Here is an 18821-nt window from a genome sequence, read left to right as displayed (position 1 = left end):
ACTTCCCTGCAAACAGATCAGAACCAATGCACATAGTCTAACCTTTGCTTCCACTTTCTGCAAGCGAAGGATGAGGATGAATGATCAATAGACAGGTCATTTGTAGGTTCCCTAAGTCTTGTAAGGGTCTGCTGTTCGCCTCCTCTTATCTTTTGCCTGTGTATTTGTAAAAAGAAGCAAAAATGTTGCAAATCTCCAGTGCTGTCTTATGAAGAGGAAGCTAAACCCAATCCCACTTCTCAGGGGAGTGTGGAACATGCCACCATATGCATATTTCAATTGCTTCAGGCTTCACACTCCTATGGACCACTCCTTTGAAACATCTATATGTTGTGCAAGATCTAACATTGAATGTTTGGGAATGCCTTGATCAGCTCTAAATAACTAGCACCAAGCCCCGACCTGCATGGTTGAATGAGCCATTCCAGGTCAAGCCCTACATAAAGAGCTTCCATACGACCTGGAAGAGGGCATTTCCCAGTGGAATCAGTTCACATATCCAACTATTCGCAGGCAAGGAATGCCCAACCATGAGTGACCAGGACTTTAATTTCCCATGCAAAAACTGATCCTCAAAAACAAAATAAATAGGACAGTGGAGTTTGGCTCTGTACTTTCAAATGTCAATGTTTTGCTCACGTCAATGTTTGGTTCCAGTCTGTTTCTGATTTAGTATCCGGCTATATCCACTGGCAGCACACCCTTGTTTTCTTAACGAGCAGAACATGGATCAGCCTTTGGGTCACGTGGCCGCCCTTTAAGAAAAACCTGGAAAAAAATTGCTCTGCTTGTCAGGGAGCTATAGCATTGCCTGCAAATGACTATTTTGTTTAACAAAGTCCCAACAAAGCTCTTGGTGTTTGTGATTTGCATGGCTATCTAGCCTTGTTTGAAATAAACATTCAGCTGAACCAGGACCAGCTATGCAAAGGACAAAGGACAAAGAGAAACCACATGCAAATAAGGAGGAGAGGCTTGGTTTCTGTCGACACCATGGAACGGAATAGACTGTTTAATGAGATGCAGCATCTGGGATATATACTGTGTTCTTAATATTGTTATGCAGACCTGTTACTCATTGTGCCCATTGCAGGCCACCAACCATGTATGGTGACTCGCTAGGGACATATTAAAGTACCTTCCAGTGTGGAAGCTACCAGAAGCTACCAACCTGCAGTGTGGGGTCCGAAAGGAACTGCTTGTGCAGTTTGGCTTAGCATGGCATCCAAACTGCGGGTCCCCTTTAAACAAGAACAAACCTTGGCTACAGTCCGTGTTTAGGAAGAGGGGAGGTGTCCTCTGTTGCTGCAACTGCTCCATAGGGCTCAGACCTGTGGACCTAGAGCAGGGCTCAGCAAACTTTTTCAGCAGGGGGCCGGTCCACTGTCCCTCAGATCTTGTGGGGGGGGCGGACTATATTTTGAAAAAAATAATAATAAACAAATTCCTATGCCCCACATGGCGCTGTGGGTTAAACCACAGAGCCTAGGGCTTGCTGATCAGAAGGTTGGCAGTTCGAATCCCTGTGACGGGGTGAGCTCCCATTGCTTGGTCCCAGCTCCTGCCAACCTAGCAGTTCGAAAGCACGTCAAAATGCAAGTAGATAAATAGGAACCGCTACAGCGGGAAGGTAAACGGCGTTTCCATGTGCTGCTCTGGTTTGCCTGAAGCGGCTTTGTCATGCTGGCCACATGACCTGGAAGCTATACGCCGGCTCCCTCGGCCAATAATGCGAGATGAGCGCGCAACCCCAGACTCGGTCACGACTGGATCTAATGGTCAGGGGTCCCTTTACCTTTACCTTTATGCCCCACAAATAACCCAGAGATGCACTTTAAATAAAAGGACACATTCTACTCATGTAAAAACAGGCTGATTCCCGGACCATCCGTGGGCTGGATTGAGATTTCCTGGGCCTTAGTTTGCCTACCCCTGACCTAGAGGCTAGAAGCATTTGTGTCTATCCAGAACACTGTGAAAGATGCTGTTTCTTGAAACCACGACTCTGAGATTAAGAGTCTCGTGCTCTTCTGACTGAGCTATCCATTCAGACCATTCCCTGGCCTAACAATTAATTTGTAAAAAAAACACCACCATTCTAAGTCTGTATCTGGTCAAGGAGAACACAGGAAAAAAAAACTCCTGCTAGTTCTTATATTGATTTGCAAGTGATACAGGGGCATTGGTGTCTTTCTTGTAATCCACATGCCGTGAAGCAGTTCTGGTCTGAACATGACCTTTCTAGAGATATGCAGTCAGCAAGGGCTGCTGGAAAACCCTGCATTTTCTGGATGCTTTCATCAACTACCTGTATACAGTTATATTTGGCTGATCTTGACCTCAGAATTTGATTGCTTCAATTCTCCCTTGTTATTAGCTTCATTTCTTTCCCACAGCTTGTTGAGAAGATGGCAGAGTGGCTGTTTACTCCTGCCTAAGCCATGGATTCTCCAAGGTGACTGTGGTGGGCGTAAATTGGAAGGACAGAGGAAGAGCTGAGAAGCTGTCACCAAAAGAAACTGGACAGGCAGGTTTGGACCTGATCTTTTGCTCCGAGTGTTCGTACAGCCACAAATCACTGTGGTGGCTGAAGGTGTTATGGCTTCATATTCATGATGGTTGCTGCTTTTCTGATAACCACTAGCCCAGGCAATCATTATCACACTATGGGGAAAGGTGGTTGTTGGTGAACAGTAGAGCATCCTCTTTATATTCAGAAGGTCCAAGGTTCAACCCCTGGAATCTTCAAGTAGGTCTGGGAGAGACATCCCTGTTATGTATTCAGTGGTCTGTGTTTGCCTGAGCTTGCGTCTAGACTAGGCATCCCCAAACTTCGGCCCTCCAGATGTTTTGGACTACAATTCCCATCTTCCCCGACCACTGGTCCTGCTAGCTAGGGATCATGGGAGTTGTAGGCCAAAACATCTGAAGGGCCACAGTTTGTGGATGCCTGGTCTGGACTAAAGATTCTCAGCTCCTGTTTTCTGATTTGATACATGATATCCAATCACAGGTGGGGGACGCAGGTGTCGCTGTGGGTTAGACCACTGAGCCTAGGGCTTGCTGATCAGAAGGTCGGCGGTTTGAATCCCTGCAACGGGGTGAGCTCCCGTTGCTCAGTCCCAGCTCTTGCCAACCTAGCAGTTCGAAAGCACATCAAAGTGCAAGTAGATAAATAGGTACCACTCCAAGCAGGAAGGTAAACAGGATTTTCGTGCGCTGCTCTGGTTTGCCAGAAGCGGCTTAGTCCTGCTGGCCACATGACCCGGAAGCTGTACACTGGCTCCCTCGGCCAATAACGCGAGATGAGCGCTGCAACCTGAGAGTTGGTTACGACTGGACCTAATGGTCAGGGTCCCTTTACCTTTACCTTTACCCAATCAGAGAAAATTTCAGGATTTGGGCCTCTGCTATTGGCCCTTAAACTCTGAGTCATGATTTGCAGCTTGGAAGTTTAGGCAGCCAATCATGTTGGGAGTGGGATTGGCCCAGGCCTTCAGAAATGTATATAAGCAGTTGCTTTGCCCCTATTGTTCAGTCCTGTTAGTTCAATAAAGGTTCTTGCTGTTATCACTGTGTCTTGCCTCATGGGAACCCACCTACACTTCAACCCGGCCCATCTGAAACCCTGGAAATCCTGTGCAAGTCAGTGAGACAGCACTGAGCTAAATGGACAAGTGATCGGACTCAGTTTAAGGCAGCTTCTACAATCCTTTACTTATAATTGGGTTCTTCGGTTTTAGTGATCACATTTGTACTATGCCTTTCTTCCAGTGAACGCAAGGCAGTGTGCATGGTTCTTTCCCCACCCCAATCTTCTCCTCAAAACAACACTGTGAGCTTGGCTAGGGCAGGAGCAGGAGACCTTCGTCCTCCCCTAAGGGCTGCATGTCCTTGGGGAAAGTGGCAAGAGATGCCTTGTGGTGGTGAGTGAGGCTAAACCCCAAAGTGGGCTCAATCATTAGGCTGGAAAATAATGACTTCCTAAGATCACCCTGCCCTGCATAATTGATTACAAGATGCAGCAAACCCCCGCCCCCCATTAGAATGACAATGCCCATCAACTTTTTGGGGGGCGGTCCCCTCAAATATTTTATTGGGGGGCCCGAAGGGACCTTTGGAGTTGGCTCCAAAGCACCATTCTGGCTCTCTACTTTGCCTGCCTGGAGAGGAGTGGCTGCAATTGACGATAAAGCTTCTTCTTCTTAATGCCCTAACCAGTAGCATGTTTCTTAGCAATCCATGTGGTTAAGATGGGAAATCTGGAATGCAGTGAGTCTTTAGGGCCAAAGTACATAAGTGCATAAATGGTAATTTAATGGCACTCAAAGTAGTAATGAAATCAAGCCTCCATACTCTGCTTGTGAGCTTCCCAAAGGCATCTGGATGGCTGCTGTTACTGGAAACAGAATGTGGGACCAGATGGACCTTTGGTTGATCCAGCGAGGCAGCATATGTTCTTTAGAAAAAAGGTTTCACTGCATGAAACATATGGTATTTTCACACAAATAAAGGATATGATACATGCGTTAAATAATTACTGAAATTGCAATAAAGAAACATTCAGTTAAATTAAAAAGGGAAGGGATGGAAGCACTGGATAAACATATCAATGCAAATACCAGCTTCTGGTTAGTAACATTCCATGAAACTGTCCCTAAACACTGTCACACTGTAGCGTGACCAAGAAAAAGAATCCGAGATGGGGCTATGGAAAGGAAGCGGTATGGCCCAGTAGCTATGAACAGACCTGGTGGTGTTTTTCTACAATCAGGAGTGTACACATTTTATGAAAAAAAATATTAAAGCACTATTATGCCCCTTTAACAGTCATGCTGCCCCCTTAAAAGAATCCTGGGTACAGTAGTTGCTTAATCACCAGGGGGTCTCCTAGCAACTCTCAGCACCCTTAGAAATGATACTTACTGTACCAGGATCCTTTGGGAGGAAAACATTATTGTTTAAAGTTGTATAACATACCCTTCTGATGAAAATAGGGATGTCCTATTCCATAATAATCATAATCATAATTTGCCCCAGCCACTCTGGGCAGCTTCCAACATATATAAAAACATAATAAAATGTTAAACATTTAAAAAAAACCTTCCCCAAACAGGGCTTTCCTTCAGATGTCTTCTAAAGGTTGTGTCGTATATCCTTGGCTCAGTGGTCACCTTGGTGCATACCCTTCTGATGAAAATAGGAATGTCCTATCGTACCTTCTAACACTTCTCTGATGAAAATCAGGACATCCTAAGGAAAATCGGGACATTCTGGGATCAAATCAGAAACAGGGACGGCTTCCATAAAACTGGGACGGTCCCTTGAAAATAGGGACACTTGGAGGATCTGATACAATAGTGCTTTCGGTGTATGCTGTAGATGTGGCCTTGCTGAAGGTTTAAAGGTCTTCCTGATTTTTTAAAAAGTCATTTCCATGTGATCAAATAAATATACTGCAATGGGGACAGATGTCTCTTCTGGGGTATCAGGTTCCCCTAGGGTCTGCCAAAACTCAAGCAACCCCTTGCCTTGCACCTTTGCAGATCTTAGCTCAGGAAATGAAACATGCTAAAATATCCAGCATTAGTTTGAATGCCTTGCTTCAGTCCTGTTGACCCCCAAACCGGATAGCCAATGCCTGAGGTCCACATTTTTTCCTTGCCAGTGTTTTCTCTCTCTTTCTTTTCACATTATTCATTTGGATGTGATGGTTGCAATCTTTTCCATTCTTCCATTTCACCAGGGAGAGGAGAACAAGTATGAGATGTTATAAGGACAGAATGTCCCGGTTGCTCGGTAATTATTTTAAAAGTGATTAAGTTCCGTGGGGCCTGTGAAGCTGAACTCTTAGAAGGCGATAGGCAGCTTTTCCCCCAATGGCATGCAACTTGCTTCCCATCCAGTGTCTTTTTTTTTGAACTTGTAAGATCTTACTGTGCATGGAGAGGGGGTGGAACTGGGGATAAAGCCCTCTCGTATAGATTTAAGCCTAAGCTGTCTGACAGGAGGACACCCCACCTCCACAAGCTTGATGGCAAAGCTATCTAGGCTCCTGGAAGCTCTCAGTATTTGCTAGAAATTGTTTTTCCACAGTTTTGCTCAAAGAAAGAATCAAAGGGAGAGAAATATTTCCAATCTTAAGAAATAAGAAAACTTTCTTTGGACTTTGCAGATGATGGACTTGTCCAGATGTCCTGTTTACTGAACGTACATCCAGATTTGTTTACACAGGGGTTAGACAATGTCTTGGTCTTCTTCCTTTGTTGTAAAGGAACATCTTCTTCTTAATCATAATCAATATTGCCCGCAGTTTAGAGGTATGCTATGGTTGGCATATTTTGTAACCTAGGAAATATTAAGAACCAAGTTGTTTGGATTCTGTTTATTTTATTTTAATTTATTAAAGATTTTCTTGGTTTACAAAAGTGCATGCCTTGTCTCTTTTTTCAAGTTGTAGAGTCTTTTCTACAGATCAGTTACATTTGTTATGAGACATTACAGTTGAGTGTACAGTTGAGTACAGTATAAGGTCAGGAAGAAGAAATACAGTGGTACCTCGACTTACGAAGGTGATCCATTCCGCGGCACATGCATGATTTTGCGCTTATGCGCATGCACAGACCCCGTGCGCCGCTTCTGTGCGGCAAAAATACTTCTGGGTTTGCCGACTTTGTAAGTCAAAACCTTCGGAAGGCCAGGCCTTCGGATGTCAAGGTACCACTGTATATATATTTTGCAGTGTATGTAATAATAATAATAATAATAATAATAATAATAATAATAATAATTTATTTATTACCCCACCCATCTGGCTGGGTTTCCCCAGCCACTCTGGGCAGCTTCCAACAGAAAAATAAAACACAGTGATCTATTAAACATTAAAAGCCTCTCTAAACAGGGCTGCCTTCAGATGTCTTCTATGTGTGGGATTTTGTGCCGGCTACAACTAGATAGGTTCTCTTTTTATTTGCTCATTACGTTTCCTTAGTAGTGAGAGAGGTCAGGGGCCCAGGGTATGGTTGGTTGTCTGTGGTTGGCTGCAGTGAGGTTTGCTTGCCTTTGTGGGGTGGGGAGGGCATGTTGGGTCAAGTAAGCCAGATTGATTCGTATGCTGTTGGTGGGTTGTTGTTGTTGTCTTGTTGGGCTGTGTATGTGATAAAGGGGAGCCATACTGGGGTGAAGGCATCCATTTCTATTTGTCCCAGTGTCAGTTTTAGTTTATTGGTTAGCTTTTCTAGTAAGGCTGTTTCCCAAACGATATGATACCACTGGCCAATGTTCACCCCTGACAGGTCTCTCCAGTGTCTGGCTATGAGGCTTCTGGCTGCTGAGTGTAGGTGGGTTATAAGCTCTGTATAATGTGAGTGGTCATTATGATCTTGGAAGATGTTCAGTAGGGCCACTTCTGGGGTGAGTTCTATTATCTGTTTAGTTATTTTGCATATTTCTTGTAGGACTGCTGTCCAGAAGGGTTGGATTTTGGGGCATTCCCGCCACATGTGAAGGCATGTGCTTGTGGACGTGCTGCCTCTCCAGTATTTTGTGGAGGTTTCTGGGCGCATCAGCGCCAGTTTCCATGGTGTTAAGTACCACCTGTAGGTGAGTTTCAGAGTGAGTTCCCTTCTCTGGGCTGAGATGGAATAAAAGGGAGGTTTAGATCACATTCTAGTCCATTGGGTAGGGTTAATTTCATTGCCTATGTCATGCTCTCATTGTTTTTTGATTGCATCAAGGGGGTTTGTGGGATTTTTGGAGCAGTATTTTTATATTGTGGATACCATCCCTTTTCCATGTCCCCCTGTTGTCAGGAGAAGGTTTTCAAAGGTGGTCACAGGCCTAGTGGCTGCTGATTTTACTGCTGTATTGTTTAAAAAGGTGTGTAATTGGTGGTGTGTTAGCCAGGGTATTTGGATGTCCCCTACTTCGTCTTGTATTTCTTGTTTTGGTATGGGTTTGTTGTTTTGTAGAAGTCTTTTAGACAGTGTAAGCCTTTGGCTTGTCAGGTTTTTATCTGGAGGTTTTGTTGAAACTCGAGCATTTCAACATAATCAATTGAATATTGATATTTTATTTCAGTCCTTGCCTTATTTGAAAGCTGCAGGAATAACCTTTTGGAAACAGTAGCACACATGGGTTATTTATGGTGCCGAAGCCACAGCTATTTCCGTGTTGTGAATAATAATACATTACCGTTTTCTTCTTGATTCCTCGGAACGTCCCTAAAAGTATGCCAGATCTGTAATTTTTTTGCAAGGCAGGAATGATTAGTTCATTCAGCACCATTAGCAACAGCTTTTAAAAGATTTTCCAGAAGGGAATACCAGTGACTCATTATATTGCCTCTTCACGACAAGCAGGAGGTGAGCTGTCTAGCTGGTGGGTGGGTGAGTTACACGAGTTGTTTTTAGCACTGTGGAGGTTGAAACATGCTATCATGTCCTGTGGACGTGCTTTAGTAGACACACTTTCTTCTTATTATTCTCTCTCTCTCTCTATATATATATACACACACACCAAAAAAAAATTCATACATATATAAGATTTTTTGACACATTTATTGTTAACTCTGAAAAGAAAAAATAGTAGCTTTAAAAACCTCACTTTTTGTTCCTCAATTCAGTTTTAACACACACACACTCTCTCTCTCTCTCTCTCTCTGTCTCTCTGTGTGTGTGTTTGTGTATGTCTGTTTTTAAAGGTTCTTCTAGCCTTCCTCTATTTTGGAGTAGTCAAAAACTGGCAAATCCAGGTTGCACATGAAAGTGGATTTGGTGTCCTTTCACAACAAACCTGCTACCCCTCCAAAACTGGACTTTTTTGTCGTAAGGAAAAGTGATTGGGAACTTGCATTGAAAGGTGTGGGTGGTTCTATAAACAGCCAATGTTGCCTAACCTCCCTGTAAATTTTGTGCACACAAAAGTCAGGATGAATGCTTAATAAACAGGTCATCAGGAAATGACCAAAGTGTTGTATTTTAAACATAGCATATATATTTTTCACTTTTATCATCTTTACCTTGTTGTATATGGGACCCAGGTGGCGCTGTGGTTAAACCACTGAGCCTAGGGCTTGCTGATCAGAAGGTCGGCGGTTCGAATCCCTGTGACGGGGTGAGCTCCCGTTGCTTGGTCCCAGCTCCTGCCAACCTAGCAGTTCGAAAGCACGTCAAAGTGCAAGTAGATAAATAGGAACCGCTACAGCGGGAAGGTAAATGGCGTTTCCATGTGCTGCGCTGGTTCCAGAAGCGGCTTTGTCATGCTGGCCACATGACCTGGAAGCTATATGCCGGCTCCCTCGGCCAATAATGCGAGATGAGCGCGCAACCCCAGAGTCGGTCACGACTGGACCTAATGGTCAGGGGTCCCTTTACCTTTACCTTTATATAGGGAATAGCTGGATGGTACAGCGGGTTCTATCCAACTAAGTTCTACTCAGAGTAGAACCATTGAAATTAATGGACTTAGGTTAGTCATGTCCATTAATTTCAATTGGGCTGTTTTTAGAATCACTAACATTGGATACAGCCCGTTGTATCCAATTACTAGACTGGAACATCAGAGACTCATTCTGATGTTTATTCATGACAATGAGAAGATGAATTATTGAATACAGTACATGGGTGTTTCCATCAAGGAGGTGACCCACCAGGCTAGTAATCCACCTAGGAGGGTTACGCTGCTTTTAAGCACCCAGCTTTCTACATGTGAAATGCACCCTTTACAACCGGGGTGAGCAAACTTTTTCAACAGGGGGCCGGTCCACTGTCCCTCAGACCTTCTGGGGGGCCGGACTATATTTTGGAAAAAAATAATGAACAAATTCCTATGCACCACAAATAACCCAGAGATGCATTTTAAATAAAAGGATACATTCCACTCATGTAAAAACACGCTGATTCCCAGACTGTCCGTGGGCCGGATTTAGAAGGTGATTGGGCCGGAGCTGGGCCCCGGGTCTTAGTTTGCCTACCCATGATTTACAATGTTCCCAGACCCCACCCATGGTAGACCCTAGAGTGTAATGGACAAAGCAATGAGCCTTGACAACAGGGGGGAGGATTCAGTTCCCCACTCAGTTATGAAGCTCATTGAATATGATGCTGAGCCAGTCACAATATCTCAGTCTTACAGACCTCCCAGGATTGTTGTAAGGATAAATGATACACCTCCTTAATCTGCTTAGAAGAAGAATAGTATACAAATATTATGCAATAAATTAAGAGACTAATCAAGCATTTAGCCACAGGCCTTCTCTCAATGCACCTGCTTCAGTGCTTATTATCCACGGAACTCGCTGCAACTCTGTATGAATTCTACATTTTGGACATTTTCCGGCCAAGCATGCCTCACTCAATCTACCGTGCAACATGTAAAACATTTGGAGAACCCCCTACAAAAACTTTTCTTCATATAATGGGAGAGGAAGAGAAGGCTCGTGCATTTCTGAGATCAGATTTGTGTGAGTCTCAACATTTTTTAGCAGCCTGATAAGCAGAAAGTGGGAAAATCTATCATGTTTTTAATTTGTGATGGTTTGCAGGCTGGTGCTGCTTAGCTGTAGAGCGCCTAGAAAAAACCCCCACTGCTTAGGGTCTGTAAAGATGGTACCCCTGGACAGATGTGCATTGCAGATACCTCGAATAGCATTCCAGCATGATAAACATCTAATGCAAACAGGTCCTTGAGCTGAGAAGATCTGCCTTCATGATATTGAGTCACCTGATCTTAAGAGCACAATGGAAGTGCTATTAGTAACCAAGTTGCCTTATGGAAACCAGAACAAACAAGAACCAACAGCATCACTAATGTGCACATTTATCCTACCTTAGGGGAAAAAATAGCTAACTCCAGTAAAGTACCATTTCGTTATAGCCACCTGATGTACTACTAGCTCGCAATCAGTCAAAGCAAGCAGACAAGCCAGTAGTACGATATTAGTGTGTTATACTAATCTGATCTGGTCTGTTCCTGCTGTCAGGGCAGTTAATCTGCTTGGGTTCCCCTCTCCCCAATCTTCACTGTTTTGTTAGGCAAGTTTCTACCATCCTCCAAAGCCAACTAACCTTGTGTGCTTCAAACTAAAGTTAAACACACCTGATCTAAATGTTACACTTTCAAAATGTGTCCCAAGCAGCCATTTATACAATCATGGTTCAAACCGCTTCACATGTCTTATTGTCTTGGTAATCAACCTGTAAGATTGGCTGGTATTCTTATCCTTATGCACTAGAGTTTTGGTGTGAAGGCTGAAGCCAAGGGAATATTGCAGGCATCCCCAAACTTCGGCCCTCCAGATGTTTTGGAGTTGGACTTCAATTCCCATCTTCCCCGACCACTGGTCCTGTTAGCTGGGGATCATGGGAGTTGTAGGCCAAAACATCTGGAGGGCCGCAGTTTGGGGATGCCTGGAATATTGCTTTGTCAAAGGTGTGGCACTACAAGAGGTTAGATACAAGGGAAACAAAGGATTCCTCAGAGCAGGTGTTTTCATCATACCATTGACATGGGGAGGGGGGGCCACTTCTAGGGGAGAATCAGTCTGTTGGAACAGTGCTTAATTCATTTGCAGCCAGGTGTCCACCGTTCCACCAACCCCCCATGGCTGTTAGTTTAAATTGTTCCCTCACTTGCTCTTAGAAAAATGCTTCAGTGAGCTGGCTGTAGTTGGCCATTGTAATGACAGCCATGATGCTTGTTGCATCACAGCATCTCATGAAGGGATGAAAAATCTTTGGCCCTTCAGCTATTGTTGGATGACAATTTCAATTCACCCTGCAAATATCTCCTGCAAATATCCTCCTATGCTCCTACTTCCTTGGCAAACACTAGTAAGATCCAGTTCAACTCTATTGGGTCCTGACTTCATGGCAGAGATTAATGCAGAATCAAGAAGGGGGCTCCTTAGCCCACACTTTAGATCTAGTACTCACCGGGGCATCAATAGTTCATCCTCTGAGGCCCTTCTTCACCAGCCGCCTTCAGAAGAGGTCTGGAGGCTGGCAACACAAGAACAGGCCTTTTCTGCAGTGGCTCACTATTTGTGGAATGCTCTCCCTGGGGAGGTCTGGCTGCTGTCTTCATTATACACATTTAAGCTTTGGTTGATTAACATCCAATACCCTTTTAAATGTGTTGTGGGAAAGGGGGTTATTGGTTTGGTTTTGCTCTTATTTTTATTGTGTGTTTTGTGTTTTTTATATTGTATTTTTTTATGTTGTGAACTGCCCAGAGATCTACAGATGAAGGGCGGTATACTAAATTAAATAATGATAAAAATAAAAATAAAACTGTGGCCAAGCTTCCTGACTTCAAACAGCAGGTTGTGTCCACGTTGATTGAATGCTCCTCCAGATACAAAAGTTCCCTGCACCTAGAGATATATTGAGGGAAGGGTTGGCCTGGATGGAGGACCTATGACTTGCCAGATGTTGTTGGACTGCCAGTGGTTGGCCTGGTTGGGACTGATTAGAGTTGGAAACCAACAACATCTGGAAGGCCACAGGATCCTCACTTCTGAAGTAAAGGGTTGTTGTTGTTTGGTATGGAGGAACATTCAATTATGTTGCCCACATTCTGAGCTGTAGTATGAGATAAGATGTCCTACTTAATTAAAAACTGGGCCTACCATAGGGCTTCTCCACACTTCCTCTTGTTTTGTTGCTTTCCCCCAGGGAAAACCACTCTTTAGTGCTCAATTGGAGCAAAAAGCAATTTTGCTCCGATTTAGCACTAAAGAGCGGGTTTTCCTTGGGACCTATACTTTCTAGGCATGAGACAAGCAGAAGGGTGGACAAACCCAAACTCTATGCTAAGATCATGAAATGGCTTTTATGATACGTGTGTATGTATGCACGCCTGTACTGTACAGACAAATACATATGTAGGTATTGCATTAAGTGAAAAATAACAATTCTCACTCTTTCTCTCTTTCTTTCTACATCTATATCTATGTGATTACAAATAGAACACAAGATCCTTGAATGAGATATTAGCCAACTGTGGCTGTGAAATTGTCCCTTGTGTCCTGGAACAAACTTATTTGTTGCAAATATTGACACTTGTCTTGGTTTGGTTGCATAACGTATATGATATTGGATGACTCACACACTTAGCCAACAATAAGCCTCAGTGTGAATAGCACATTGTTATATTAAGTTATTTGCTGCTTAATCCGCAGGTGAAATGAAGCGAAATCATTGGAGTTAAGCTTGGGAACAGAAAACACTTTCAGCGAGCTGTTAATTGGGAGTTACCTGACAAGTTATATTTAGAGCTCTAGAACTAAATGGGGAAACAATGGGCTAAACCTACTTAAACTCAACTATTCCATCTTAACTTGGAAAGTGGCGGCCTGTGCAACTTTGCTTGTCCAAAACCGCAAGCTCTTCTTCTATGCACATTTTCCAACATTGGATAGAAATGTATTTAATATACATGTTTATGTAGTATAATGGGTCACGAAAGAAACTGAGGCCAATTTCCTGGGGTGATGCAGGATTTTCAGTGTATTGGCTAAGGATGCTTGAGGAAGTCACTGTTTGCAAATCCTAATACAAACTGACATGATCCACACCTCCTGAACTAATATGTGGATTGGAACATAGTTATATTTAAGAGTTTGCACTTTCCCAAAAGTTGCAATGCAGTGGTTGGCTCTGCAGATCAACGCTGCCGCCGATACAATATGTCTTTTTAGCTGTGGACAATAGTCCAAGCGATGGAGGTTATTATGTATCATTTTGTGTTTGTTAGGGTTGTGGTGATTTTAGCATATAAACTCTGACAAAGCTCCGCGGAATATTTGGAGATGGTTCTCTGACTATATGTAGTTGTTTTAGCTTTGTTTTTAAATAAAATTAAAAATTATTTTAAAAATGTAGTTGTTGGCTCAAAAACATTAAAAAATGTTTTGAGGTATGGTGTGTGTGTGTGTGTGTGTTTTTAAAATATGGATATAATACCTTTAGATAGGTGTATGGAGAGAAATGCATAATTTGAAAGGAAATAGTTCCAAAAATGCTATTTCAATTCAAGTTTTCATGAAGTTTTCTTACATATGCAGGACAGATTTACAAACGTATGCTCCTGATAGCTGATTGGTTTAGAGAATTCCAACCATAGCTGCCAAGTTTTCCCTTTTCTCGCGAGGAAGCCTATTCAGCATAAGGGAAAATCCCTTAAAAAAGGGGATAACTTGGCAGCTATGATTCCAACACATCTCAACATCAACTGTGATATGCTTATTCCAGGCATCCCCAAACTGCGGCCCTCCAGATGTTTTGGCCTACAACTCCCATGATCCCTAGCTAACAGGACCAGTGGTCAGGGAAGATGGGAATTGTAGTCCAAAACATCTGGAGGGCCGAAGTTTGGGGATGCCAGGCTTATTCGATCACTCCCAGTACAGGGATACAATGGAATTACTGTACCTCCTCTCAGAGGAGGTTGACCATTGCCCCTCTTCATGCAACACTGCTGTGGACAGTGACTCATACAGAGAAACAGGACCTGAGCTTCTCTGAGGGCAATCATTACTTTTCCATATGCTAAAAGTGCAAGGGTGAAATTCACTACCTCTTTTAACTGGAGGAAAATATGTCTCCAGCTGCTAAGCACAGGGTTAAGCAAGCATGGTGCCTTAGTTATGCTTTTATGGGTGTACAGTACATTGCTGAGTCCATTCAGTGATAGCCATAAGAATAACAAAGAGCACTGGTCTGTGTTAACCTCAAGAGCTGTTGGATCTCAGTAGCTATTAAACTGTTCACTTAATAAGAGAACTTATTTGAGAGGAAGGAGGGTGCAAATGGAAAATGCAATTGAACCTGGTGTTCAAGTACTCTTCCTGACAATGTTTGGATAAAAGAGGGCAACAGGCTTGGTTACTGCATCTGCATTTGCTATTAGTGTCAGTTAATATGAACTGTATGACCCGATAAAAGGTATTCATGGGCACTCGCTAATAAGCAAAGGATTTCCAGTAAGAGGCAAAACATCATATTTCCATTGCAAATGACAGAACTGTATAAAGGACAAATAAACAGCAACTGTCTGAACTCCTTGGCCATTTCCAGAGAGCAGAATCCTGTAAGATTCAGAGATACCTATGATACTCTAATAACTCAGCTTGTGGTGAATGGATTGCTAAATAGGTGTCACATCCTGTATTTCAAAACACACTTGCAAGGAAGTAAATCCCATTGAACTCAGTGGGGTTTACTTCCAAGTAGCCATGTTTAGGATTGGGCTGTCTAAAGACAGGTAAACATAAGGGAGACATTATGATTCATGTCCATACTTATTGCCAGCTGTTTCCTGTAAATTTTAGAAATCCTTAACTCCTTCCTTTACACCCACTCTCTATAGTCTAAGCAAACTGTAAATGGACTTAACTGGCACTGACGTGTTTGCAGAGTAAGTTGAGAAAGGGTATGGAAGTAAAGAGGAGACTGAGAGGAGATATGAGAGCCATCCTCAAATATCGGAAGGGCTGTCACATGGAGGATGGAGCAAGCTTGGCTTCTCCAGCTCTGGATGCTAGAACTCAAACCAATGGATTCAAGTTACAAGAAAGGAGATTCCAACCAAATATCAGGAAGGACTTTTTGACAGTAAGAGCTGTTCAACAGTGGAATGGACTCCCTTGGGAAGTTGTGGACTCTCCTTCAATTGAAGTTTTCAAGCAGAGGTTGGATGGCCACCTGTCATGGATGCGTTGGTGGAGATTTCTGCATTGCAGGGAGCTCGATTAAATGACCCTCGGGGTCCTTTCCACCTCTAGAGTACCTGTGATACTCTAGAACAGGCATAGGCAAACTCAGCCCTCCAGATGTTTTGGGACTACAACTCCCATCATCCCTAGCTAACAGGACCAGAGGTCAGGGATGATGGGAGTTGTAGTCGCAAAACACCTGGAGGGCTGAGTTTGCCTATGCCTGCTCTAGAACAGGCACCCCCAAACTGCGGCCCTCCAGATGTTTTGGCCTACAACTCCCATGATCCCTAGCTAACAGGACCAGTGGTCGGGGAAGATGGGAGTTGTAGTCCCAAAACACCTTGAGGGCCGAGTTTGCCTATGCCTGCTCTAGAAGTTGGGGTAAAAACTCCTAACCTCACAAATGCTGGTGGTAACTGATGAGGAAGGAGATATTTAGGTTATGGTGCAGAAAATATTGACCCAATGTGCAGCAGCTGTGAGAAGAGTTGGAGTCCAATGACACCTGAAGTGCCACAGGTTTTCCATCTCTGTAATACAGATTGCTCTGCCTGTGTAGTGATTCTTAACATAATACCATTAAAATAACTCGCTTTTAAAAGTCTTAGTGGCCCTTTCTACCGTACATTCAGGTTTGCACAAGTAGCCAGTGAGTAATATTTTAGACAGCTTTTACTCAAATGAGCAGTGTTGTTCCATCCCTTCTGTTTGGGAGTTCATTTCCTTCCTTCCTCATATTCTTTCTCTTTCCAATTACATAATGTCATTGCCACCAGATATATAGACAGGAGCTACCCCCCCCCCCAGTACACACAAGTCACAGTTTCAAAGCTATAAAACATGTTTCTCATAAACAGAAGGCAGATCCTACAAAATAAAATTTTATTGGCAAGAGGAAAATCCTTGTTCTAGTACAGCAATTAGCAATGTGGGTGAGCAACCCTGGATGGCAAGTGTGGGTGGGATGCCAGGATATCCACAATACTAACCAGCAACAGCAGAGTGCAAATAGATCTCTTATTCCAAATTAATTTAGATACATGTTCCTCCTCCTGGTGTCTGGCTAATCAGCTATGTGAAGTGACGGCTACTATGACTCATTGCACAAACTCGCTCCCCTCCTCTGGCTAAGGTTTAATGCACTGCTTTCATTTTTCATCTGCCTTATTAAGTCAAAAGTGAAATTGGATACAAATGTTGTGGTGGCTCGAATTAAGAGTAATAAAGCCCATCTGACTGAAAACTTTCAGATGGATTCCCTGCTTGTTTTCATTTGGGCCATTTCTTTGACCACTTTCAGTGAACTGACTCCAAAAATGCAGATTGTCTTAAGGTGAAACTAGTACTCACTACATTTAGAGCAGAATGGCGTGTGCGTGCGTACACACACACACACCCCAACCAACCCCCTACCCTTAGTTCAAGTGCATATTTTCGATTCTTGGAGTGTGCTTTGAAGTGCTAATTCTGCATGTTCAAATAAAAAATAAAATAAAATAATTGCCCAGTAGCACCTTAGAGACCAACTAAGTTTGCTCTTGGTATGCACACTTTTTCAAATACACTGAAACAGAAGTCACCAGACCCTTATATATAGTGGGAGGGTGGGGTGGGGTTTTTCTCAGGAGGGTAGTAGGAGATGGGTGATTGACTCAATGGGTATGGTAAACCTGTTGACGACTGTTAATGACTGCAATTAGTCCTACAGGAAAAAGCAATGGATAGTATGCAGATGATTAGCATATGTAATCAGAAAGGGATCCAATATCTCTATTAAGACCAGGTCTCTCCATAGTTTTCAGTTTAGTGATAAGTTGTAATTCAGCAACTTCTCTTATTTTGTAATAAGACAGCTGCTTTGAGATCCTGTATTGAATGTCCTGGGAGATTGAATTGTTCTCCTACTGGCTTCTCTGCCTTGTGATTCCTGGTGCCAGATTTATGTCCATTTATCCTACCTGAATTCTGCATGTTGGTAGCATGATTCCGTTAGGATTAGGCATGGGGAAGCTGGCAATGAGAGAGACTAACTGCCATAACCAAAAGATAGACTCATTAGGCTTGTAAAGGTAAAGGGACCCCTGACCGTTAGGTCTAGTCACGGACGACTCTGGGGTTGCGGCACTCATCTCGCTTTACTGGCTGAGGGAGTCGGCCAGCATGACTAAGCCGCTTCTGGCGAACCAGAGCAGCGCATGGAAACGTCTTTTACCTTCCCACCAGAGTGGTACCTATTTATCTACTTGCACTTTGACGTGCTTTCAAACTGCTAGGTTGGCAGGAACAGGGACTGAGCAACGGGAGCTCACCCCGTCATGGGGATTCGAACTGCCAACCTTCTGATCAGCAAGCCCTAGGCTCAGTGGTTTATACTGCCACCCGCTGTAATACATTAGGCTTGTATTAAGGCATCATATCTCACAAGATATGAGGGGGACAGTGTTACTGCCCCCAATCCTTGCAGCCACGCCCCCTGAAAGCCTCCATCCATGCATTCCATGAAGAGGGGAGCTTGTTCAATCTGTGTAAGCTACTTGTGTGATTTAGAACCCTGTTTGTGTTCTAGAACCCTGCAGGGTTCTAAATCACATGTGGAACCTACGGCTGTAGAGCACACTTTCCTCTTCAGACCACCCCCCACCAATGCATGGACAATATGTGGGGGCAGCAGTGGACACCACATTAGGGCATTATTTGGACATTTCCCCCTAGTTGTAGACTAGGGAACTCTTATTTATTCTGTAGGCCAAGGGTGGAGAACTTTTGGCCCTCTAGATCAGACATAGGCACCAGCGCTGACCACTGGCCCTGTTAGCTAGGGATGATGGGAGTTGTAGGCCAAAAACATCTGGAGGGCCGAGTTTGCCTATGCCTGCTCTAGATATTGTTGGAATTCAACTCACATCAGTCCCAGCCAGCATGGCTAATAGGATAGGAATGAAGGGAGCTGAAGTCCTTTAACATCTAGAGCAGGCACCCCCAAACTGCAGCCCTCCAGATGTTTTGGCCTACAACTCCCATCATTCCTAGCTAACAGGACCAGTGGTCAGGGATGGTGGGAATTGTAGCCCAAAACATCTGGAGGCCCAAGGTTTGGGGATGC

This window comes from Zootoca vivipara, chromosome 7, assembly GCF_965207765.1.
Source record: "Zootoca vivipara chromosome 7, rZooViv2.hap1.1, whole genome shotgun sequence".
NCBI classification, from domain to species: Eukaryota; Metazoa; Chordata; class Lepidosauria; order Squamata; family Lacertidae; genus Zootoca; species Zootoca vivipara.
The sequence above is the reverse complement of the archived record's forward strand: the minus strand, read 5'-3'. Positions refer to the sequence as shown.